At 50.5% G+C, this 24,702-nt stretch overlaps 1 protein-coding gene across 5 annotated transcripts in view; it reads left to right on the plus strand.

The window, feature by feature from the left end:
- The first annotated feature begins 778 nt into the window (after positions 1-778).
- The window catches only part of ZNF831 (zinc finger protein 831), a 97,232-nt gene continuing 73,308 nt past the window's right edge, over positions 779-24,702 (plus strand). For 2 of the 5 annotated variants that reach the window (XM_037811862.1, XM_037811867.1), the window contains exons 1-2: positions 16,983-17,148; positions 18,737-18,928. The gene's annotated coding sequence lies outside the window, so the exon portion shown is untranslated. Of the gene's footprint in view, positions 909-7,027; positions 7,804-16,982; positions 17,149-18,736; positions 18,929-24,702 lie in introns of those variants that run through there. The other 3 variants (XM_037811866.1, XM_037811864.1, XM_037811865.1) reach the window with 3 other exon arrangements.

Genomic DNA, 24,702 nt, shown 5'->3' on the forward strand with positions numbered 1-24,702 from the left:
ATTGCAGGACTTCTCAGAGCCTTTACCTGCTAATGGGTCCTGAGGCTACACCAGGGCAGTACAGGATGCAACGTTTCCCAAAGTAATTTGACCACAGGACCCTTTTCCTTTCCATGGGGTGTCTCAGGTAAAGTGTCGTTTACCCACTAGGGCCGTTGCTAGCTGTGAGACTTGGGAGGATCCGAGACTGCCCAGTGTGGCTGCCCCAGCCCTCGTTTGATTTGACGGCTCTCGCCGGCTGGAGCTGAGCGACACCCTGGAGAAGAGAACCTCTTGCCCAAATGTCTGGACCCTCCCAAAGCTTCTGGACTTGACCTCTCTGTACATGTCAGTGGCCTTGGGGGTGATACGGCTGCAAAAGATGGGACCAGAGGAGCCCAGAAGCAGCAGAGCCCCCACCCTCGCCCTCCTCTCAGCAACCCAAGAGGAGCGGTAAAAGGGGACAGAGTGCAGAAAAGGAAAAGAAAACAGAAGTTTCCATTTGTACCGGATGGTTTTGTTTTTTTATCTGTTTGCAAATGTTCAGTGTAATGGTTTGAAACCCAGCCGTGTAGCTGCTGACGCCCACACACGGAGCTGCGGTGGCACCGAGCTCTGGCAGGCAAGTCATCTCACCAGCCACGGCCATTAACCCGCCCCCACCCCAGAACAGGCTGCAAACCCACCCCCCGGTGTCCCTCGGCCACCCCCCACCGCCCGGCACCCCAAACACCCACCACCCTCCACACACACGTGTTTTTTTTTTTCTTTTTTTAGTTTCCAGCACTCGGTTTTCTCTAGAGGAGGCATAAGGAGAAGGCAGGCAGGCAGACATGGGACGAGCAGGGAGACTTCTCCTGCCTCATCAGAGCCACCGGTTGTCGGGAGAGCGCGGCAGCCCCGCCCGCCTGTGGACTGACCACTGAAAGGTGAGAGGGGACTTTGTGATTTCTTTGTGCACCTGGAGGTCTGGGAGGCAAGGCCGGAGGAGAGGACCGTGGGCAGGGAGCCCTGTGTGCTGCCTCCCGGGGGATTCTCCCAGGCATGCATGGTGGATGCTTCGTCACGCACACGCAGGCCCCTGACACGAGCCCCCACTCAGGCCCTGCGCGAGCTCCTTAGCCAGGGGGGCTTCCAGCCGCCGCCTCCACCTTTCAGCCCCCCGAGCCTGAGATGTGGGTTGAGGTGTTTTCGTGCCTTTGGCTGCCTGTTGCTTTCCCCTGAAGGGCTGCTGACCCTTCCTTCCTAGAGTGACCTCTGACCCTTACCTTTTGGGCCATCCAAGGGGTTTTGGGAAACCTGTTTCCTCGTGGCCCCACGCCCGGTAATCAGAAGCAATCAGACGCAGCTGTCCACTTAATGGGTCTGAAACAGGCTTCTTTCCCAGTAGAAATCAACAAAGTTTAAAATAGAACGGACTGGAATGGGAAACTATAGAGTTCTGTGTATGATGCAACAGGCAGAAGCATCCGCATGGAAAATATTCAGTACAAGTTACATGGCTCGCAGTCCTGTGAGCCAGGAAAAGAAAGGATTTCCTTGCTTATCAAGCATGTTTGCAGGTCAGAGGGTGGCCCAGCGGGGACATCTCTTCTGGAAGGTTTAACCTCTAAACGAGGAGCAGGAACAACAAAGATGGAGAGAAAGAAAGACCGTGATGTAGAAGAGAAGCAGATAGAAAAGCTCCCAGTTCTGCGCAGTCAGTCAGAAGATGAATCAGTTGGCATAGCTCTATTTTTAGTTCCCAAGATCTGCCGTTCCATTTTGCCTGGCATTAATTAATGTCACAGGCATGTTTCAGCCACATGTTCCAAAGGGCCTCACCGTGTCCCGCAAGCTGGGGCAGCCGGCCCTCGGGGTGGGAACTCTCCGGCCCTCCGGGGTCTGGAATCCCACGCGAACATGTGTCCAGGATGTCCCTCGCTGACCTTGAACTTGCCAGGTGTATCCGTTCATCCCATGATCCCGGCCCTTGGATGTCTGGCCACTGGCCAAGGGATAATTGCAAGTTGTCGTGCTTTGTTTTCAAAAAGGAAAGGCTGAAATTGGAAAAAGAGATGTTGGATCATGACATGGAGCTGGGAAAAAAAAAAAAAAAGGCTTTGGGGGCAAGTCTCCCACCACGAGGAAGAAAAATGAGGTCCCGGAGCCACAGACAACACTGATTTTCACAAAGTTGGTTTCATAACCAGGGAACGTATTCTGATATAGTTTAGACAAAGTGTAATATTTTAGTAGGAACTAATTACGTGACTGGGGTTGATCGGATGTTGGCCAAAATTGTGTGTCGAGGCTAATTACCCCAGAAAATGTCTGCTTGTGTTCGGGGGCCGAGGCTGTAAATCGGAAGAGCAATTCCAAAGCAGGAGTTAGCATGAGCACAGCGCCTTGTTTCCTGAGGTGATAACAGAGGGTAACAGCCAGCGTGAGCAAGAGGCAGAAGGAAGCACGGGGGGCCCAGCGCGGGCTGAACTGTTGGGGCAGCTCTGTTTGTACATTTGCAGCAATTATTAGGTCAATAAGAAAGCACCGACTGCACCCTGGGCATTGATTAGAAGAGACATCCCTTACCCGCTCTTGAATTATTCAGCATCTTCTACTGCTATCGTGGACTTACTGAGTGACTACTGATTGCTGAGTGACGATTGTCAGGGCTTCTGTGTACCCTTCGTTTTGTTCATAAGTCAACTGTGGTTGATTCAGCCAAGACAGGGGCCTGGGGTGAGCTCTCCAGGCTGGCTGGGAGAGTCCCCATCCTCTCTGTGCACCCAGCTCTCCTCTCCACTGATGGAGAAAGAGTGCTGCCAGTCGCTCATGACCAGGTCCCCAGGAGCATCACTGCTCCCGAGTTTCTGAAGCTCTTAAGAAGAAGGGCCAGAACCACCCAGAGGGTGGGTGTGAGCCGGCAGGGCGCTGATCTCGGGGCTCACACGCTGAGGGTCTGGGCCATCCTTCGGCTCGGGCAGCTGACCCAGAGATCGTGAGCCCACCCATCCCAGCCCTCCCCACCAGGCCCACCCACCTTGACCACAGCCTTCAGACTGAGAGAGGCAGGCACAGGCGGATTGTTCTGGGCTGGCAGTGCCCATGCTCAGGCCATGAGGGGTGGCACCAGTGGAGGGTCTTTCCATCGGTAACAAGGGTCTCTGGCCCTTACCGGCTGGTCTAGCCTTTGGCCACAGATGTATGGGATGTGTGGCCATCTCCACCCATCAGACAAGGCATGTGGCTCTCAGGCCTCTGTCCTCTGTGTGACCAGAGGCTGACATTAGGAAATCAGCTGCAAGCTTGTGCTGGGCCCCGGACCCAGAGTGCGTTTGCTTCTCTGTGACCTCTTTATGCGCCTGGAGGTGTGAAGTGCAAGATCAGATGAAGGGTCCTCTTCACCAGCCCTGTCTCAACGGCAAGCAAAGTTCCAGTGAAAGAAGATCTTACCGTGTGCCCTGCGCTGTATTTTCTTTATTCGGTCCTTGCAGCCGTCCTACACACTTCCATTTAATGGAGGGGAAACGGTCATGTGCAATTCCCTTCTTACATTTATTTTAATTCTAATTTGTTTCATTTTGTCTTAAAAAAACAAACATTTTGCATTATGCTCTGTAATAAACCCATCGGTCTTCCTACAAAATGGCATTTCCCCTCTCCCCCAAATCGTGAAGGAAAATTGATGTCCTGGGCAGCGCACACGTCTCCCCACAGCAATGGCTCGTGGCAGTCTGCAGGAACGTGCATCCCAGCTGGTAGGGTCTGGCTCAGCCCATCCTAGGGACGGACGGCAGAGCCCTCGGGCGTAAGGGGGGTGCTTTCGGCAGCGTCACCCCATGCGAGGTTCGTGCCTGAGTCTTAGGCATTTTATGTGGCTCCTAAGTGAGCAATAGAGCTTGGACCTTGAACCCAGGTCCCTGAGCTCGCGACTCCCCGACGGCCACTCTTAGCCAAAGTCACGATTCCGGCAAGACCCAGTTGTCACAACCCTATTCTGTGTGGGGCCCCGTTGATTCGCGTGGGATGGGGAGCGGGGCCCAGGGCTCAAGGAGGGGCTCCTGCGCACCCCGTGGAGGGCGAAAGCTCTCCAGGGTCCCCCAGGGCCGGACCCCACCCCCCATTCGGAAGCAGCCCCTCCCCTGGCCTCTCGGCCTCCTGGCCTCACTCGCCACTTCCTCTGTGACCCACCAGCGGACTCACATCCTGAGAGAAGCTCTAGAAACCCGGCCCTGTTGATGCAAACACACGTGGCCTTCGCCACAGGAAACACGGCCTCACGTTCGCACTGATAACCGCCGGCTCCTCACCAAAGAGACCAAAGAGGAACAGATTTCAGATTTCAAACTAAATTAGGAAACACGTGTTCTCACTCTCTCTTTCCCTCTCCCTGCCCCCTGCGGTTCTCAACCTGCTTCCCTTGTGGCCTCTGCCCTCCCTTCCTATCCTAAGTTGGGAAGCTGGACATTTAGGAAACGGAGGCTGCGTTTCTCTGGGCTTAGGTAAAGGCCGCGGGAAAACAGGATATTAGCAAAAAGAGAAGCCAGTGGTCCTTGGATCCCAGGTAGGGCTGCAGCTGCAATATAGTTTGGTCAGTTTAAAAGGGGATTTCAGGTAAACAATGAATAATTGTCTAGGGTAAGTATGTCCCAAATATTGCCCGGGACATACTCATACTAAAATAATATTCATTGTTTCTTTGAGACGCAAATTCAGTTAGGCCTATTCTGTATGTTTTTTGCTACACCTGGTAACCCGGGTGCAGGGAACCCACCACAGGAGGCTCTGAAACCTCATCTGGAGAGAGCGTTGGGACAAACCTCTCCGTCCGGCCTTGCTGCCTGGATCTTTGGTGATAATAAAGCCCAGGGGGTCCCGGGCACTCGCCAGGCCCAGCTGCCTTATGTGCCTGATCCCTTTGGCTCTGCCCAGCAGAGGTGCGTTGTCATTCGTTGTCCAGATGAGAAACAGGGGCCCGGGGAGGTTGGGGTGCCATGGCCTGCCCGTCGCCTTGCTCAGGACTTGCTGGCAGAGGGCGGGAAAGGTGCGGGCAGCGAGGGAAACCAGGCTTTGGAGGAGCAGGAATTGCAGGTTAGCTGGGAGGTGCCTGAGCAGAACCAGGACGGCCGGACGCTGCATACAGACTTCAGGCCGATACACCTGCGGGCTCGCCTGCCTGGACAGGGACCGTGCGCTCCGCCCCCACGGGCTCCGACAGGGTCAGGGGTGCCAAGCCGAGAACCGCTGGGCCCTGGAGTGGCTCCAGCTCCTGAGGCACATGGATTGGGGTGGGGTGAGCGTGTGTGTGTGCGTGTGCATGCAGCACACGTGTTCCCCTGCGTGGCCGAGGATGCGAGGGGTGGATGCGCCAAGCTGCGGGAGTTGACATGCTGATGCTGCCTGACTTGCCACCGTGACGTGCCTTCCCGGGTGGCCACATAGCTCCTGTCCTGTGGGAAGGCCCCCCCGAGAGTCGGCCGCTCAGGGGAGGAGGGGGCTGCAGCCCCTTCCCCTCGCCGTCTTCCTGCGGAGGTGCCCCAGGATGGGGGACGATGGAGGAGAGAATCACGCTGACTGGTGTTTGCTGCCTGCAGGGCCCTGGAGAGCATCTGCACTGGATCCTCATGTGGGCCGGTGGTCACTGTCGCTACTGGACAGGCGGGTAAAGTGAGGCTCGGAAGGAGGAAGTCGATTTGCCCGGAAGTAGTGAGACCTGGGGCAGGCCCAACCCAAGCAGCCAACACCCTCTCCCTGCCACTCAGCTTGCCCTGCCGGTGAAGTCAAGGCTGGATGAAAACCTGGACGCTGGGCGTGGGCTTTCTGGAGACGGGGCCCCACTTTGAAGAGTTCTGGGTTGGCCTGAGAGTTTGTGGCCAGTGGAGCCCTGCATGTGGGGAGATGGCCTCCATGCGAGGCACTGAGCCCGGGACCCTGGAGGGGAGGGGGCTGCCCGGCCCTCTCTCTGCAGGGCGAGGGCAGGTCCTGGGGTGGTGGGGTGGTGGGTGAGCCTGCTGGCCTGGGCAGCTGGCTGGGGTCGCACGTGGCCTTCGCCGGTGCTGGGCTGACTGATCTGGTCCAAGACGCTTCACTTCTCCGAGCCTCTGTGCCTTCTCCGGAAAAGGTGCAGGTGCGGTGGTGCCCCTGGCACGTTCCCCCATCAGTTTTGGCTTTTAGTCATCTTAGGTGCTTCAGGAGCTACAACACTAAAAACAGAAATGTGTCCCTCTCCTTTGAAGGTTTTAGAAGTCAGTAAAAGGAGCTAAATCCTCTCCGGAAGGTGCAAAGTTGTGCACCAAGAGGGCCACAGAGGATGTGCTGTGAGATTCAGGGTGGGGTGCCCCTTCTTGCTGGGGAGGCCCTGGTGGAGGATGCAGCGTTTGGGCTCCGCCTTGGTAGCTGGGCAGGCATCGCACACGGGCCTTGGAAGGAAGGGTGTTCCGGCTGCGGGGAGCTGGGTCGGGTTGGATTGGGGGGTCTCCATGCCCGGCAGCAGGCTGGGAGCTGGAGGGCCAGCCAGAAAGTTCCCTGCCCCGTGGGGTCTGCCTTGCTAAGCAAGTAATTATGCATTTAATTGTTTAATTTCAGTCATGAGGGGTGCAAAGGAGCCAAGTGGTCAGGGAGGGGCATCACTGAGCTTGGATGTGTGGGGTGGGGGGAGGGAAGGAGCGTTTCAGCCGGGAGCGTGGCGCACAGGGAGCAATTTGAGGTGCTGAAGGGCTGTTGTGTGGCTGGGACGAGAGAAGGGGCTTGAGGGGGGCAGTGGCAAGAGCTCACTGGACTTGGGAACCTGGGGAGCCCATGAAGGGTGCTAATTGTGTAGGGATGTGTGGACAGGATTTGGACTTGAAAAATATCCCTGTGGTTATGGGATGGAGGATGGATTCGAGTGGGGCCAGGATGAAGGTGGAGGGGATCTGGGCTTTGGCCAACTATGACCCGTACAATTTGATCAAAACCCCACTCAGCGTCCACCACCGTCCTCGTCCCAGCACCTGCTCCTGCTCCCGCCACCCCACCTGGCTTCCCCACTGCCCCTGCCTCAGAGAACATGTGTCTTGGCTTCCAGCCTGCAGGCCCCGGCTGAATCCCATGAAACAGGACCCAAAGGGGACAGAAGAAGGCCATGAGATATTAAACACACTGAAGACCCACTGCCTGACTGTTGAGAAGGCCAAGGCCTGATTCCTGTGGGGCTCATGTCTCCGGACCCAGTGCACTTCACAAGGTGACAGCCCCTGAGTGGCAGAAGGCCTGGCAGGGGCAGCGGATTGCTTCCCTGAGTGGCTGTGCTCTGGGGTCCAAGGAGAAGCACGTCATCATGCCGGATGCCACCCAGGCAGCCAGGGTCCTGCAGCTGCCACGCCCTGACCGAGAGGCTGGACGAGCAGGTTTGACCACCCCGTGGAGGGGGCATCGGTGGTCCTGGCTGCCCATCACGCCAAGCTGCAGAAGGAAGAGGCAGGGAATGACCACTCAGCTGCTTCCAACCAAAGTGATCTCTTTCTTCGGAAAAGCCACGAACAGGCCTTGCTCTCCCGACCCAGCTGCGAGGCCCCATTCGGCCAGTGCTGACCGAGTACCCACCTGGAGCCAGGCTTGGAGTTAAAACGTTGCCTGCATCAACAGCACCCAGCCCAGTGAGGGAGAGAGACCTATAAAGGATCACTACAGTGCACGGTGCTAAGGCCTCACGGGGAAGACAGTGCCTGGCCCTCCGGGACGTCCTGAGGTGATAGCCTCTGCCTGGGGAGTCAGCCATGCCTCAGAGAGGATACAACTTTGAAGCAGAGTCTGGCTCTCATTTTCCCATTCCGGGGAGAGAGCGACTCACGCTTGCAGAAGGTAGGACTTCTCCAGGGACACACACATGCGTATCGGCCCGTACTGGCAAATCCCACCAAATGCCCACGTGGTGGGTCATGGCGTGGCCGTAGGAGCCCAAAATTCGGTGCCGCCGACAGAAAGCAATTTGAAAATAACTCGAGTTCTTTGCCTGTGTTTCTCGAAGCTGTGAAGCGAAAGCATGGCCCAGAGCAATACTCTGCAAGATTCCTTTTTGCTCCGTCCACTTTTCTGTCCTCCCACGGTGACTCCAGTAGTCTTCTTCTTCCAACCCTGTGAAATGTCCCCCTTGTGTTCCAACTGTGATAGTTCTCGCAGTGGCTTCCCTCAGCTCTGTGCAAGTTCTGCGGTCCTTACAGTGAGATCTCTCCCGGAGGCCTCAGATGCTCTGCATCCTCGGTGCCCTACAGGCCCTTGTCCTCGGCTCCTAGCACTTTGTCTCCTCTCTGCAGTCACCTTGGGGACCCACTTGCCACCCCTGGAGACCCACTCGCCACCTGAGGTTTTCTTTCCTTGCCGAGTGTGTTCTCATCCCAGGGCCTTTGCACCTACTGCCTCCTCTGATTTTCCATGGCCGACTCTTAGCACTCACATCCCTCCCCAGTCGCCCTTCCGTCCTTCTCCCTTACCACCCTCACACACCACTCTGCTTGGCTTTCTGCGTTGCACTTACCTCTATCTGAAACCACCCTACTCATGTATGTGTTTTCTAACTTAGGGTCATCTTAGGGACACCTCACCTGTCGTGTTCTCCCCTGGTCCTTCTCACTGAGCAGAGAGCTTGTGACCTGGTTGGCACACAATAAATATTTGTTGCACAAGGGAGTGCCTGGTGAGCTGGAGGCCAGCTGGAGGCCCCGTTGCCCTGACACCTGGGGAGGGGAGCTGTCTCCTTTCATTTCTTTTTCCAAATTTGCACCTGCCTTTTGGCTTTTGTTCTTGTTTTTCTCTCCAGTTATCTTGATTATGCCTCACACCAAAGACTAAGTCAATCTAGGAAAAGGCAAAGCTCTCCCAGAGGCAGAGGGCAGGGCCTCTTTGGTGGGTGGGAAAGCAGGAAAGGCTGGCACCCTCGGGCTGTGCACACCCACATGCGTCTCCTTGCTGGCACGTGTGCACACTGCACTGTTCGCAGTAGCAGCCAGAATTCAGGTCTGTGGGTCATGGTGTGGGCTCTGGTCCCACCTCACGAGCCGCTCACCCCTCTCTGCTCTGCAATCCTTAAAATGAGGGGTGGCCGGCTGGTTTTCTCCCTGGTGCTCTTACTGGGGATGGCTGTGTGGCGTTCAGGCGAGGAAGGCCCCGCTGCCGCGCTGGGGGTGCGGGAGAACCGTGGCCTGGTAGCTGTGTCCAAGCAGAGCCAGGAGGAAGGAGAGGGCTATTCCCGGACTGGTGGGTCTCTAAGTCCCAGGAGGTGCCCCTCCTTTAGGACTGGGAAGAGAGAAGTTGGGGACCCTGGATTAAGTCTTCCTCCACTGGGAAGACTCCATCTTCAGAGTGGGCCTGGAGAGATGTTGGAAAACCCTTCTCGGGGGGTGGGAAGTGGTCAGCTGAAGGCCATGTGGGTGAGTTGTGCGTTTTCCCTGGTGCTCCCCCAAAGACTCCTGGGTCATGCCAGTTCTCCCCTCTGGGTGGGGGTGGGATTCTGAATTCTGGCTCCGGGGGGAAACCAGGTGGATTACAATTTGAGCTCTGCCTCCTTCTGGAAAGGACTTGAGGGGACTTGCAGTGAGAGCACACCTGGAGGGCAGGACAGCGAAAAATAAAGCTGGGACAAGAGTCGAGAGGCTGCCAAGAGGAAGAGAAAAGCAAATCCTTGGGAAGGGCCCAGGGTCTCTGGGTCCAGCAACTTGGATTTGAGGAGCGAACATCATTTGGCTCCACAAGGACAAAAGTGTTCTTGGCTTGGAGAAGCAGCTGGCAGAGGCTAATATGCAAATCTGTGTTTTAATCTGTTTATTGAAATGTGTAAGCATTTTGTTTTTGTAAATATCTCCAGAAGACGCTGATGAGCCAATTTCCGGAGGCTTGGGGTGCGGTGGGGTCTTAGCCCCACCATTTTGTTCCCCATCTGGACTGGTGAACTCTTCCCTTTAAAAGAATAAAAGAACAAACTCCTTACATAAGAAACTTCTGGCAGCGAGAGGAGGGGGGGATGCCAGTTTTTCTTGTTATAGCTGAAATACAAGGCTTGTTCTTTCTGGTCAAAAAAATTAATCTACAAAAACAGTGGGCGATGCCAACAAAATCACTTCAGGTGCTGGAAATGATTTCATTTTTACACTCTATGATTAAAAGTCTGCTAGCCAAGTACTCAGGAGCCATGTCGCGTCTTCCTAAATAGGGATACAATTTGTAGGGAACAAAATGCCCTGCCTTCCCCTCGCCTTTCGTCTGTCACTCAGGCGCTTTCATTATAGGTGACGCAGCGAGGAGCAGCCGGCAGCGCTGGTTTGGGGAAATGAACCGCGGAAGGCAATTACCGCAAGCGCCCCAGTCACACGGCCTGACGCGTGCCCGCAGCCGGCTCGGTGGAGCTGTCCCCGTCAGCGCGCTGGGAGCCGTTTCCCACGGCCGGGGCCTGGGGGCGGTTGTTTCCTCAGCAGCCTGAGCGGCACCGGGAGGGGACAGGCCGGGGGAAACTGTCTCATGGGTCACAAGGACATTGTCCTGGCAGAGTTCTGCCCGCTCTGCACCCTCCGGGCCCCGGGTCGGGGTGATGTGATTTTTCCCTCTTCCTCGTCCTCACTCAGCCTCCCCCAGAGGGGCTTTGGGACAGAGAAGCAAGCTCAGGTCCAGCCCATCCCTTGCTGCTTGTGGTATCGGAAAATTCAGAGCCGGACGGGGCTTAGGCGGCGTGGGGTCCGGCCTTTCCTGCGGGCTGTCATGCAGACCCCTGGAGATACATGACGTCATTGCACATGGGGCTTTTTAAAACACGAACTTTAAATTTTGGAATAATTTTAGGTTTACAGAAGAGTTGGCAAAGTTAGTACAGGGACTTCCTGTGTACCCTTCACCCAGCTTCCCCCGTGGTCAGTGCTGCCCATTACGGTGGGACTTTTGCCACAGCCAAGAAGCTGACAGTACCACGGTACCAAAATCCACTATTTGGATTTTTTCAGTCTTTCATTAATGTTCTTTTTCTGGTCCAGGGCCCGATCCAGGGCTACGTGGTGCCTATTTTTTTTCTTTCTCTTTTCTCTTACTGAAGCTTTATTGAGATATATTCACATACCACACAAACCATCCAAAGAATACAATCAGTGGCTTACGGTATCATCATGTAGTTGTGCTACATCAGCATGATCAATTTTAGGGTGTTTTAATTACTCCAGAAAAAAAAGATAAATAAAAAAGAAAACCCAAATCCTCCCATACCCCTTATTCCCCGCCCCCCATTACTTGGTTACATTGAGTACTGTTGATGAAAGAATATTAAGCTATTACTGTTGACTATATTCCATAGTTAGGTGGTACCTTTTAAAAAAAGTTTATTGTAAAAATATATAGTGACCACATCAAATGTTACAGCACAGGGCAAATTAAATGATAAAAGCAAGTCAATTTAAAGAACTATGCTGTAAACATAAGGGAAAGCGCCCGCAGCTGTGTGGTAGGGAGTGAGGTGCCCATGGGCTCCAGCCCTCGCCCATCATCCCACCCCCCACCCCCTGCAAGTACTGGCCAGGGCTGGGCTCTGCGCGTGCAGCCCAGGCCCCCCGCCACCCAGCAGCGCCCCTCTCCTAGTTAGGGAGCTGTGGTAAGAGGAGGAGGAGGAGAGAAGAGAAACTCTCGCTTGGAATAAAGTTTCCGTTTCAATTAGTCAGCTGCTCTTTGACCCCCATTACTGTGGATAATCAGAAACTGGCTGGATGCATCAGGCTTTAAATAAAAACACCGTTGAAGTGGCCCTCGGCGTGCAGACAGATAATTGCATGGGGCACTCATCCAATGTCACTTCGAGGAGGGGCACTTTGCAGTAGGCACAGGGATGAAAACAGCTGCCATGGGCTCAGGGTCACGCACCTGCGGAGGGCCCCTTTTCTGGAGGGCACAGCAGGTACAACCTCGTTTCTCACTGGCAACAGTGGTGATGACAAACCTCTTTTGACAGTGGAGCCAGTAGCAAGGTGGGGGGGTGTTGATAAGGGAACAGGCTTCAGTGAAAGGCCGGGCATTGTCCCCGCCGTCCCCCCCCCCGCTCGTGACAACACTTGGCACTGGCGCGAGCCCGGGCCTTGGAGCCTTTGAAGTTTGCCAGGCCAGGCAGGTCCCACCTGGTCTCTAAGTTTGTCAAGCTCTCCAAGCAATGCCTGGGTTCAGCTTGGAGGTTCTGAGGGATTTGGTTCGCTTCGTCATGCCACAGATGTGCATGGGTGTGAGAGGGTGTGGCAGGCGACCGACAGACAGATGCCCCACACTCGCGTATGACATGCAGGCCACACGACCCAGGGGAGGATGGAGCAACGGGACAAGAGAAGTGCTGCGAGCTGTCCGTCCCGTGCGTCCCGTCCATTGGGAAGGGAAGAGCGGAGCCTCTGGCTTGACCGTCTTGCGTGGTCTTGGCTCTTCACAAACCGTATTCCCCTGAAAAGACATATTCCAGTCTCAACCCCCAAACCTCAGATTAAAACTGTATTTGCAAATAGGGTCTTTGAAGATGTGATTAGCTATTGTGAGGCCAAACTGGACTAGGGTGGGCCTCTAATCCCGGACGACTGTGTCCTCACGAAGGGGCGGTTGGATGCGGGTGCAGGGGAGAGAGCTCCGTGACGGCAGAGGCAGGGATGGGAGCCAAGGATGCTGGCACCCTCTGGAGCCAGGAAGAGGCCACGGAGGAGACTGCCCCGCAGATTCCAGACTCTGGCCCCAGGACCCTGAGACAGTGCCCTTCTGTTGTTTGAAGCCACCAAGTTAAGATGTGTGGTATGTGCAAGAGTATTTAAAAAAAAATCACTCGTCCACACACATTCACTTATTTGACCCAACTTTTGGGGCGGCCGCTTGGCCAGGGTCTGTTCTAGGCCCCGTCCTGTCCTTTAAAGAGGGTCACTGAGGGTGGGGGAGGGGAAGGCAGGCAACAGCATGAGGCAGAAGCTCAGAGCCTCAGGACGAGCCCGGAGGGGCTCCCCGGAACCACTACTGCTTTGGCTCACCCACCCCACTTGCTGGTGCGGCCGCTCCGGGTCCCCAGGGCCCAGCTGTCCTGCTCAGCCCCAGCACTCAGGGGCCCGGGGGGCCCTGCTCTCAGTTTCAGAAAAGGGCTCTAGCTCGGCTGCAGGTGACCCCTCTCCCCGGGCTTTCGGCTGTGTGAGTGGGGAAGGTCCCAGGACCGGACCCCAAAGGCAGAGGATCACCCTTTTCTCTCTCTGGCTGTGGCTTCTCCGGGTGGCAGTGCCCTGGAGTGAGCTGCTCCCCACCCCACACCTGTCTCGGGCACACAGGCTGGCTGCCGTCTCTGGTTTTACTGGTTTTAATCATAAGTGCCCGGGGTAGCTTTGTTGTCAAGCAGACTGCAGTTTGCCAGTTTGCCAGATGAGCCTTGCTCTTGGCATGTGAGATGTGTATATATATGTGTGAGTGTGTGTGTGTATCTGTGTATATATATGTGTGTGTGTATGTACATATATATAGACATACACATACATTTTTTGTTCCCTTGGGAAAAAGAAAAGATCCAAGAAGACAAATTAAGAATCCTTTGGAATCTATTTTTCCTTTTCTTTGATGACTGTTGTCATGGGCTTAACGCATACTGTGGCATACTCAGGAGAGTCGAGAGATATCATGGTGCTTAGAAAAATTAGAAGGGGGGAGATTTGCTTATCTATTTATTTTCTTGAGACATAATTCACATGTCATAGAATTCACCCTTTTCAAGTGTACGAGTCTGTGGTTTTTAGGATATTCACGAGGTTGTGCAGCCATCACCATCATCTAATTTTAGAACATTTTCATTACCGGAAGGGTCCCCTGTTTCTCCCCCTCCCTGTGGCAACCACCAATCTACTTCCTGTCTCTATACGTTTGCCTCTTCTGGACATTTCTTATAAAGGAATCATACAATATGTGGTCTTCTTTCACTTAACCTCATGTTTTTAAGACTTATCCATGTTGAAGCATGTATTGGAACTTCATTGTTTTTCATTGTCAAATGATTCTCCGTTGCATGGAGAGACCACATTTTATTTATCCATTCATCTGTTGAGATATTTGATTTTAATCAACTTCAAAGGTTTTAAGTAGCTCTTGTACAGGAAACTTTTCTTACTAATTTACCTTGGTAAAGTGCGTGAATATGGCAATTTTGGAGAAAGGCGGCAGATCGGCGTCTTTGGGTTTCAGGAAGTGGTGAGACCTTCTTTCCTGGGGGCTTCCTGGGTTAAGTGGGGTGAACATCTGACCCAGCAGCCTGCGAGGAGGGTGTGGCTCCTGCTTGGGGCCTCCTCGTTCAGCTTCCCCCCACCTTCCTCCTCCGTAAGCTCTGCACCTTCCTGCTTAGAAGATTTCGGGGGTTCTCCCCAGTCTGAGAGGAAGGCTGGTCTCTTCAGGATATTCTGGGTGTTTTGCAGGCTGGTGCCAGCCCCTCTCCCCAGAGACACCCCCTGCCTCCGCAACCTCCACACAGCAGAGCACTCGCCAGTCCCTGGCTCTGTTGGGCTCTTTCAGGCCTCCCCAGCTTGCCTCTTGCTGTTTCTTCTGTCCCTCAAACTCTTACGCATCCTGCAATGCCCAGTCTTGGCCTTTCCCCCAGGGAGGCGTCCCCAAACCTCTGGGCTCCCATAGTGTTTTGTTTATATATCTTCTGTGGCCTGGGGAGATACTTAAAGTATTGAACAACCGGCAAGGGGTAGGCACCAATAAATCAGAGTGGACACTGGTCTCAGAGCTGGAGCAGGCTCCTGTGCTGGCCTCTTACTCCCTGGTTGCTGGGTTGTAGGGAAGCCCCAGGGGAGGGGCAGGGATGGGGAAAAGGGCACAGTATGGGGAGTGGGGGGCAGGGAGGTAGCTGTGCCACACAGCAGGCCCAGCTGAGGCCACTCCCGTGGACAAGTTGCATTGCAGCTGGCTGTGCACTTGTCTGTTTTCCACACTTGGCCATGCACTTCCGGCAGTCTCTTGCACGCACATGCTCACTGGTGCTCACTGATGCACACCGATGCTCGCTGACCCGGGGAAGGGGCAGGGATCGCACAAATCTGCATCACTGGGTTCTTCCAAAGTCCAGCTTACTTTGGGGCCCGTGCTGCTGGATGAAACACCCCCAAAACTCATCCTAGCTGAAGATGAGGCTTGGATCCATGACCAGCTGGCTATTACTGATGGCAAAGTGGGGCAAAGAAGCATCCCCTCCCCAGTGGAAAAAAGACCCATTTGAGAACATTGGCTGACCTACTACCACTTTCTGCACAGCCCGTTTTGATTCTAACCTTCCCTGACCCACAAATCAGTCTCCTTCTATTAGCTAATATTCTTCAGTAGAGACGTTTCCCACACTTAGAATAATTGTATTTCTCAAAGAGTTAAAGAGTAATCAATCACCCTATATCTCACCCATGTTGGCTCTTTCCAAAGCAGGATCAGTGTCGGGAGTAGGGCGGGGCCAGTGCACTTGCCTTCAGAGCAAAATTAAGGGGGCACCCAAAACCGCAGTAATCAAGATAGTTTATATTTTTAAATTTTTATAAAAAGTTTGTTGGGGTAACACACACACATATAGATCACAAAATTTCCTATTTTAACCATTTTTCCCAGTACAATTCAGTGGTATTAATTACGTTCAGCGTGGGGCTATTATCACCATTCATTACCAAAACTTTTTCATCCCTCGAAACACAGACTCGGTATCTGTAAAGCAATAACCATCTCCCAAGCCCCTGGTTACCTTCTAATCTACATTCTGTCTCTGTGAATTTGCTTATTCTAGATAGTTGGTATAAGTGGAGTCTTACAACACTTGTTCTATGCGTCTGGCTAATTTCATGCAACATAATGATTTAAGGTTCTTCCATGTTTTAGCAGCTCATTTCCTTTAATGCCTGAGTAATATTGCATTGGATGGATGGAGCACATTCTGTTTATCTGCACATCTTGGGTTCATGAACCCTGGGTTTTTTTCCACTTTTTGGCTCTTGTGAGTAATGTTGCGATGAGCATTGGAGTACAAGTATCCGTTTGAGTCCCTGCGTTTAATTCTTTGGGGTATATGGCTAGGAGTGGTATCGTCAAGATTGTCAGGTCATATGGTAATTCTATGTTTAATCATCTGAGAAAAGTATTCAAGGTGACTTTTTTTTGTACCTTTTTTTTTAAATTCAGTTTTATTGAGATATATTCACATATCATACAATCATCCGTGGTGTACAATCAGCTGTTCACAGTACCATCATATAATTGTGCATTCATCACCCCAATCTATCTTTTGAACATTTTCCTTATACCAGAAAAAGTAAAAATAAGAATTAAAAAAAAAAAGTAAAAAAGAATACCCAAATCATCCCCCCTCCTACCTCAAGGTGACATTTTGATGTCATATTTTAAAAATAAAAATAAATGCAGACAAATCCATGATGAACAAAATATCAAAAATTTAAGTAAAGGTGGGATCACAGAGCTCATTGGCTGGGAGCTCCCACCACCACCACATGCAATGGGGGTGCCCACTGTGGGCCCTGGGGAGCCTCCACGGTTACCCCCGCTCTGCACGTGCTCACTCCAAGCACACAGCCAGGGGAGCAGCCCCCTGGCCCTGATCTCTACTAGCCGGCCTGGAGCGACAGCCCTCCTGAGGCAGTGTGTGCACCCCCAGGCTACTGGGCAGCTGCCTCTGTTTGTGGGTTATTGATCAATAATTGCAATTACTGAACAAGGCCCTGAGCCGTGCCTCTATTCTTTTCTCTGTTTCTTTTTCTTCCTGTTTTCTGAAGTTTGCTACTGTGCATTAAGTAATGTATAGAAAATAATTTACTTCCTATTTCTGAGTCAGCCCAAGTTTCACCTCTGCTTGAGTCTCCGTCTTTAGAACCGGTGTTTTTCTCGGTTAAACACCGAGTTGACTCAAAGACCAGGCAATGGGGGCCCCTTCTCTTTTCTTTTCTTTTCTAAGGTGCACGTAGCCTCTGCGCCCCGTGATGCTGCCTGCAGGTAGGAGCCGCTGGATTCTCGGCCCAGTGGTGGGCTCCGCTCGGAGAGTGTGAGGAGGAGCCGTTGGGTTCCGTCCTCCTCCGGGTGGCAAACTTTGTTGTCCCCTTTGGGTCTCTGGATGTCTTTTCAGGCTCACACCGGGTCATTTGCGTTTGAATTGGAACATCTTTGGCTGAAAATACACCACTCATCATAAAGGTAGGTAACGTGCTCCATGAAGGAAATATATCTGAGATGTCGGTTGAAAAAAGAAACCAACTCTTTTATCCCCCGATCCTAATGATACATTTGCCTTCAAGCACGCAGTGAGAAAAAAAAAAATCTGTGTAAAGCGGGGCCTCACCTGCTTCACAGTAATTCTCTTGTGCGCTTAACCGCTGTTGCTTTTGTCAAAATATTTACTGCTATTCATAATGACTGTCAGGAACCAGGTCCACAGTCCATGTTCTAGACTTAAAGACAACCTATCAGAAACTTGTTGCTTCATAAACAGTTTTTTAAAATGATGGACCTAATTAAACCAAAGGTGTGAATTGGTTAGAAACGCCAGTTATTTCAGCTAAGAGTTTTAAAAACAAAATACACAGTATAATCTAAATATCAAGGTATTTGATAGAGATACTATTTATAGCAGCTGCACGGATCAGCCACCCAAGGGGAGCATTTTTCAGTGAGATTTATAAGGGTCAGTGGGCCATGTATTTATACCCAGATCTGGTTTCTCGGAATCCAAAATACCGGCAAGCTGAAGGCTATCTCAGATAAGTAGCAGAGCCCGTGTTCTGAGAGGTAGCGTGCTTCTCCTTTCCCGCAGCAAATCTTTCTGTAAGAATGAAACAAGAGATGTTATCTGTCCCAAGGCAGTGAGAGACAGGATGCAACCCAGAAAAACGAGAACAACAGCTCACTGGGGAGAACAGCGCGCACGTCAGGGCCGGTTTAAAATAACGGGCCTCTCGCTGCGTGGCCCCAGCTGGAAGCCAGGCCCGCGGATAGCAAGGCTAACAGCAATCGGGGCGCACGCCCACTCTGGCGGCTGTCTCGTGGTCAGCTGGACTTAAACTGGGATGTCAGGGTACGGGGTCACGAAGGAGAGGCAACACGGCCCAGCAACACCCCAGAGGACACACCTGACGGTGGCCTGGTGGCCTATGGCAGGGGACCGCACCGTGAAGGGCTGGGGGGCACCTGCTGGGAGATCTCTGTCGTGGGAGAGCCCACTGACCATGGCAAGGGCCCCGAGAGGCAGTGGGAGTCTGGGTTTGCTGGAAGGAAGAATAGAAGCCACCGTGTGGATGGCGTCTACTGCCTCACCCAGTCTTTGGAGATGAGGAGAAGGTGGCTTGGAGGGTTCCAGCGACTTACTGATGGTCAGGCGCTTGCAGGTGGCCGAGGAGTGCCCTGCGCCCCTGAGTGTGACGGGTGGAGGTGGCGAGCGGCTGCCGGTTCAGGGCGTCTGTGGTGCTGCCCGGGCGCCTCGGCAGGTCTCCGTGATTCTGGTTGTCATTTCTTCATGACCACTTGTGTCGTAGCAATGGCAGGGTCTCGCCATGTGTGGCAGTGAGGCCCACTTCCCTTTGTATACAAGGGCACGGAAGTTAAAAGAAGTGAGTTGGTGTAAAGAGGACGATGTCAAGGCTGGGAGCCCCGTGCTGAGTCAGCGCCCCCCTAGCTAGGCTCGCACCCCCGACGCACCTTCAGTAGCATCGGTTCCCACGCAGGGAAGGGCATTCCTCGTTCAGTTCTCTCTCTTTTTACTTATCTATTTCTATTCATGTTTTCACAGGTTAATCTTTCTGTTTTGAGATAATCATAGACACGCAGGCTGTTGTAAGGAACAGCACAGAGGGCTCCCGTGCACCTTTTACCCAGTTGCCCCAATGGCTTGAAAATCCCCATCAAGATATTGGCACTGACACCTGACAAGGAGCCTCCGGGCCACAGCCCCTCCTCCTGCCCTCCTCTGCCGTCCTCACAGGTAGATGGAATCAGGCAGTTTGTGGACTTCGGGGTGGCTTTTGTCCCTCGGCAGGGTTCTCTGCAGTCATCCAAGTTGTTGCGGGCATTGATACGTGGTTCCTTTTTACTGCTGCGTAGTCTTCCACGGAGCACAGGGCCTCAGCTGGTTGGAGGACATCTGGGCCGAGTGCTATGTGGGGCTGTTACGAGTAGAGCTGTTGGGAGCACTCTTGGACAGGCTTCTCTGCAAACTTAACTTTCATTTTTCTGGGATAAGTGCCTACGAGTGCAATTGCTGGGTCAAGTGGTAGATTCAGGTTTAATTTTTTATTTTTCAAAGAAACTGCCCTACTGTTTTCCAGAAGGCCCATACTGCTTTACAGTACCACAAACAACACCTGAGAGAAAGGCCCAGCTTCTCCACGTCTTCACCAGCATTTGCTAGCATCTTTATTATTTTTTATTTGAGTAATTTGATAGGTGTGTAGTGATTCCATATTGAGGTTTTAATTTACATTTTCCTGATGGCTATTGAGATTTGATATATTTTCATGTGCTTATTTGCCCTCTGTTTAAACTCTTTGGTGAAATGTCTCTCATTGTCTTTCACTTGTTTTCTAATTGGATTTTTTGTCTGTTTTACTGTGAAATTTTTGTAATTCTTTGTATATTCTAAATACAAGTTCTTTGTTGGACATGTGGCTTCCAAATATTTTCTCCCAGCCTCTAGGTAGTGTTTTCATCCTCTTATCAGGGGCTTTCATAGAGCAAACATTTTTAATTTTATGAGGTCCAGTGAATCCATTTTTGCATTTATGGCTTATGCTTTCGGTGTCAAGTCGAAGAGCTTTTTGCTTAACAAAAAGATCTTGGAGAGCTTCTCCTAATTCTTCCTAAAGTTTTATAGTTTTGCATTTTACATTTAGGCCTGTTTTACACCTTGAGTTAATTCTTGTATAAGGAGCATGGGTTGGTTGACGTTCCTTATTTTTTGCCCTTGCACGTCCAGTCGTCCCCTCACCACTGCTGCCATTTGGATTACAGTAGCTATGTAATGAGTCTCGAAATCAGGTAGACTGATTCCTCCCACTTAATTCTTCAAAACTGGTTGAGTTCTTCTAGTTCCTTTCCTTTCCATATATATTTTAGAATAATCTCCAGGTCCAAAAAATCTCTTCCTGGGATTTTGATAGGAATTGCATTAAGCCTGTCTGTCAATCTGGGGAGAATTTCCCAATTGACCTCTTTACTATTTTGAGTCTTCTGGTCTGTGAACACAACATGTGCCTTTGTTTATTTCGATCTTTAAGTTCCTTCATAAGCATTTTGTTGTTTTCAGCCAGTAAGTCCTGCACATGTTTTGTTTGATTTACACCTAAGTATATAGATTTTTGGAGTGAATGTAAACAGTATTGTATTTTAAATTTTGGTTTCCAGTTGTTCACCACTGGTCAATAAAAGTAGAGTTGGTTTTTTATGCTGGTCTTGTATCTTGTGACCTAGTTGTGCTCACTTAGCAGTTCTAGAGATTTTTCTGTATATAGATTGCTTGGGATTTTCTATGATAATCATGTCATCTGCAAATAGGGAGGGTTTTATTTTTTCCTTTCCTATCTGTATGTCTTTTATTTCCTTTCTTGCTTTCTTATACTGGCTTAAACTTCCAGGACTATATTGAGTAAGAGTGGTAGGAGGAGACCTTGTCTTGATCCCGATCTGAAGGGGGAAAACATTCAGTTATTCACCATTAAATATGTTAGCTGGAGGTATTTGTTGATGCTCTATCGAGTTAAGAAATTTTCGCTCTATTTCTATTTCTCTGAGAGATTATATCATGAATTGGTGTTGAATTTTGTCAGAAACTTTTTCTACATTAATTGATAAAATCATGTCATTTTTCTGCCTTCCCCTGATAATAGGGTGGATTGCATTGGTTGATTTTTTGAATATTAAACCAGCCTTACCTACCTGGAATACACTCCACTTGCACATAGTGCATAATTCTTTTCATATATTGCAGAATTCTATTTTGTTAAGAATTTTCTTGTTTGTATCATGGGAGATGTTAGTTTGTGTTTTGTCTTGTTTTGTTTTGTTTCTTTTTGGTACTGTGTCTGGTTTTTGGTGTCAAAGTAAAACTAGCTTCCTAAAATGAATTGGGAAGTGTTCCCTCCCCTATATTTTCCAGAAGAGATTGAATGGAATTGGTGTTAATTCTTTAATGTTTGGTAGAATTCTCCAGTGGAATCAGCTGGGCCTGGAGATTTCTTTTATGGAAGCTTTAAAATGACAAAATCAGTCTACTTGACTGTTATATTACTGTTAAAATTTATCTATTTCATATTAGGTGAATTTTGGTAGTTTGAGATTTTTGAGGAATTGGTCCATTTCATCGAAGTTGTCAGATTTATGTGTGTAGAGTTGTTTGTACAGTATTCCCTTATCCTTCTGATATCTGCAGCGTCTGTAGTGCTGTCTCCTGTTTCATTCCTAATATTGCAAAGAATGCACCACTGTGTGCTCAAGTCCAAATCAGTCCCCCAATCCCCTCTCTAGGGACCACTCCCAGTGCTGATTCTTCAGCAGTCTGTGTCAAGTCAGAAGACAGAAGCCACACAACCACACCACAGGTTGCAGAGGGGAGATTTAATATAGGAATTAATAACCATGAGTGAGAATGACTCCACAAGGTAAGAAAACTCCAGATGGCACCCTAGGGCTGGGGGAGTCCCTAAGAAAGGACAAGCTTGGAAAGGGTTCTGTCCTCATTGGAGAAGGTGTGGTTTGGCCACCAGATAGCAGAGAGATTGATGGTTTAGCCAGACTGGAGCTTGTTTGGAGGTGCTTGGTGAACATTAGGCCACCCATGGAGTGCAGGCGAGGGGCAGGCAGTCCCTAGAAGACAATGTGGGGGTGCACTGATAGTCTGGGCTGAGTGGGGGGGAGGTGGGGCTTGCAGAAGGAGTGGCCGCTCTGTGTGGATCCCCCCAACCCCACCCCCTGGCCACAGGTGGGCTGCATGCAGGCCATGCACGGACTTTTGTTTCTATGCCAAGAAGGCTGCAAACAGATTATCGTCAGGCCAAGGCTGCAAGGCAGAAGAGGTTGCGACAGGTGCCATTGGGCATCCTCATGCCCATTATGTGGTGTGACATGAAATACAGGTGCCTTATCATTTGACTGTTGGGACTAAAGTGTGGAAACTGCACCTCCCTTTATAGCCCTTTGCCCTCCTCCATTCATAATGTAAATGCCTCATATATATCCTCTACAGACATTGAGAACATAACATACAGTGTCACAGTTTTTTGTTTCAACTGTCAAACATAATTTAGAAAATTTAAGAGGAAATACTGTATTTATCCATATTTTTACTCTCTCCATTGTTCTTTCTTCCTTCCTGATGTTCCAAGATCCCTCACTTTATGGTTTCTGTTCTGTTAGGAGAACTTCTTTTGGCTGTTGCTTTAGGGTAGCTCTGTTGGGGACAATTTCTCCTTGTTTTTCTTTATCTAAGAATGTCTTGATTTCCCCTTCATTCTGGAAGTATATTTTCTCTGGGTATAGCATTCTAGGTTGACAGTTCTTTTTTTCAGTGCTTGACAAATGTTGTGCCACTTCCTCCTGGCCTCCAAGTCTCTGATGAGAAATCTGCTGCCCTTAGAATTGTTCCTGCTTCTAGGTAAGATGTCATTTCTCTTTCACTGCCTTCAAGATTTTTTTCTTTGTCTTTGGTTTTCAGAAATTTGTCTATGATGTGTCTGGGTGTAGATTTCTTTGGGTTTATAATGTTTAGGTTTGCTCAGCTTCTTGAATCTGTGGGTTGATGTCTTTTGCCAAAGTGATGTTTCCAGCCATTGTTTCTTTGAGTACTTTTTCAGCCTTGTCCCCTTTCCCCTTTTCTTCCAGGACTCCAGTGAAACGAATGTCATATCTTTTGTCATAGTACCACAGGTTTCTGAGGGGCTGGTCATTTTTTTTTTTTTTTTTTTTTGGCTGGTCTATTTTCTCCTTATTATTCAGGTTGGATAATTTCTATTTTCCTATCTTCAGGTTCAGAGATTCTTTCTTCTGTTCCCTCCATTCTGCTGTTGAGCCCATCATTGTGGGGTTTTTCTTTTTTTCAGTACTAAATTTACATTCGGTTCTTCTTTTTATCTTCTATTACTTTGCTGGACTTTCTGGTTTTCATTTGTTTCAAGCATATTTGTATTTTTATGAAGCATTTTTATGATGGCTGCTTTATAGTATTTGTCAGATAATTCTAACACCATCTTGGTGTTGGCCTCTGTTGAATGTCATTTTGCATTCAACTTGAGATCTCCTAGTTCTTGGTACAATGAGTGGTTTCAATGGAAACTTTGACTTTTGCGTATTATGTTTTGGGAGTCTGGATCTTAATAAACTCTGGTTTGGCTGGCTTTCTCTGATACTGCATCAGTAGGGGAAGAAGATCGGTCTCCCCGCTTGGCCTCCATCGACACCCAAGGTGGGGGCTGGTGTGGGGGCGGGTCCTCACCACTGCTGGGTGGGGATAGGCTGGGTGTGTGCCCTCATTACCAACAGGAGGTGGTGGAAGTCCTGACCCTGCCCTGGGCGGGGAGGGGAAGTGGAACACCCACACAATGGAATAAAGCTCAGCAATAACAGGGAGTGAACCACTGAAATACACATCAGCTTAGGTGAATCTCAAAGGCATCATACTAAAGGTAGAAGCCAGAATGAAAAATCTACTTACTGTATGGTTCCATTTATATGACTTTCTGGAAAACGGACCAGTGGCTGCCAGGAGCTGGGGTTGGGAGAGGGGCTGCCCACAAGGGCAGGGGGCAGTTTTGGGGGTGGTGTGACAGTATGCTTCTATATCTTGATTGTAAAAAATTCATAGAATGCTACACTCAGAAGAGTGAATTTGACTGTATTTAATTTGTACCTTAATTTAAAAACAAATTAAAAGAAAGAACAACTCTGAGCAGGATGGCACCTTTGAGAGATGGAGAGGGTCTGGGAAGTGTGACTTCTGGCCACCGCCAGGTCCGCAGCCACAGCTCACTCTCACAGTTCTCATGTGACGCACGCTCTGAGTGGGACTCCCAGGCCCTGTACCACGCGTTTGTGTATTGCATTTAGTGTGCACGCTGTGCGTACTGACAAAGAGTGTCTATACACACATTCTGTTTCCAATGGGCAGTTTAATATGTAGAGATTAACTCTTGGAAGACTCTGAATCACATCAGTATTTGGGACCCTTTCCTTGAGTTAACCACTGCATCCATTTGCTATTTTCCTGGGTAATTATATTAACTGAATAAAACATAAACTGCCACAAATGCAATATTCCCAATTACATTATTTCACATCGTATTTCACTGTGTATGGCCTGCCAGGTGATTGTATATTGTGGTGCCATGTACCTTTTTATTGTATGTGTTCTAGGCTGGAAGGAATCCTGATATACCCCTAGTGTGGCCAGGCCCATACTGGGAAGAGCTGCTTTTGGGATACTTTTTAGCCAGTCAAGGTCACCTTCAAAGTAGGGATCCATGGAGGAGGGAGGGTGGTCCTGGGTGAAGGTTCTCACCTTTGCATTAGCCGTCTTCAGCCACCTACAAAGCTTTCAGCTTTGCTCTTCCCATGGGCCATAGAGGAGAGTAATATTCACAGTAGTAAAAAAGACAGGCTCTTACTTGTCATTTAACTAAGCATGGTGCCCCTGGTGTCTACAATTTTAGTTTGTTTCCTCCCCAGACACTGTTCTCCCCATTTGCGAGTGGGGAAATAAAGACCCAGGGA

The sequence above is a fragment of the Choloepus didactylus genome, chromosome 19 (assembly GCF_015220235.1).
Source record: "Choloepus didactylus isolate mChoDid1 chromosome 19, mChoDid1.pri, whole genome shotgun sequence".
Taxonomy (NCBI): domain Eukaryota; kingdom Metazoa; phylum Chordata; class Mammalia; order Pilosa; family Megalonychidae; genus Choloepus; species Choloepus didactylus.